The sequence below is a fragment of the Priapulus caudatus genome, unplaced genomic scaffold, assembly GCF_000485595.1.
Source record: "Priapulus caudatus unplaced genomic scaffold, Priapulus_caudatus-5.0.1 Scaffold186, whole genome shotgun sequence".
Lineage (NCBI taxonomy): Eukaryota > Metazoa > Priapulida > Priapulimorpha > Priapulimorphida > Priapulidae > Priapulus > Priapulus caudatus.
In genome coordinates, this window is record NW_014577247.1 from 113,693 (window position 1) to 115,002 (window position 1,310).

Here is a 1,310-nt window from a genome sequence, read left to right on the forward strand (position 1 = left end):
TATATTTCCTAACGTATTTATTATGTTCAATTCGTATATACATACACCCATATTCTCGAAAGCAACTACGCACGCAACAGCACTACAGCATATAGGAACAAATACTTTTCATTCCTGATCCGTGACCATGCGCGTGTGTAGTCGTCTAGTGCTCGTGATCTCTCGTCGCGTAGGACCTATTCTAAATTACCTGACTTTCAGGACTTGAAATAGCGTAATATAGCTAGGTAGGCCTACATAGGTGGACCGGTGCACGAAGGAGACAAAAACACCCTTGCAAGTGCATATGCTAGTAAAAAGGATGTCTTGACAGTCGCACTGCCTACAATCATTGCTACAACTTAAGTACGATATTATGCATTAACTTCAACATGAATTGTAATTTCTATTTCGGGGCTAAAGAGTGCAAACTCACGCATGCATGCTTACAACAACATTTAACGATATTTAAAAGCATCCGTTGGTCACCATAAATTGACAACTGATTGAGGTTTGCTTATTGACTTCTTGGTGATCCGTTAATGAAATACCTATGTGAAGCGGTTTCGACAAAAAGGATGCGGTGATACACTATATTTTCGGGAAATTTCGAATGTATCCCGTCTTTCGTAACGGTTGTTGATGTATCTATGTTGGCAGACGTCTGTCGCGAACGACAATGTCATTCGCGACATTTCCGTCATTTTCGTGGTTGATGTACAGTCGATTATAAAAATACTAACAAAACTGACACGATAACCGTACCGTAGCCCATAACGAATTACGTCGGTTATATCTATATCTCTCGCTACCCTACAGCAAAAAAAGGTCAACATTATACCTCGACAATCTTACCTGATCTGAATATTGTCCTTTAAAAAAGTCAACGGTAATTTCTTTCTCTCTCTCTCTCTCTCTCTCTCTCTCTCTCTCTCTCTCTCTCTCTCTCTCTCTCTCTCTCTCTCTCCATTTCTCTTGTTCTGTCTATCTCTTTCTCACCCTCTTTGTAAAAAAAACTACTGTTGTATTAAATACGAATCCGCATCAGGGATGAAAAGTCTCTTGGTCGTCTCGTCGAGTTTGCTCAGTTAGAAAGGGAGAAGACGGGCCAGTAGATGTGTTTTTTACTCCACTGCTCCGAAAACTCTCGGCCCACTTGAGCTATCGCATGCGAACTGATGCTATATGGCACTTCCAACGCCATTCTTCTCGTCATCTCCGCGTCACTTGTGCAGCGTTAACGACGGCTCGCGGCCAGCGATTTTTTTTTCCTACGCGTTATATCCATTGGGCTTGATATACGCATATGGACAATGGATATAACGTGTAGG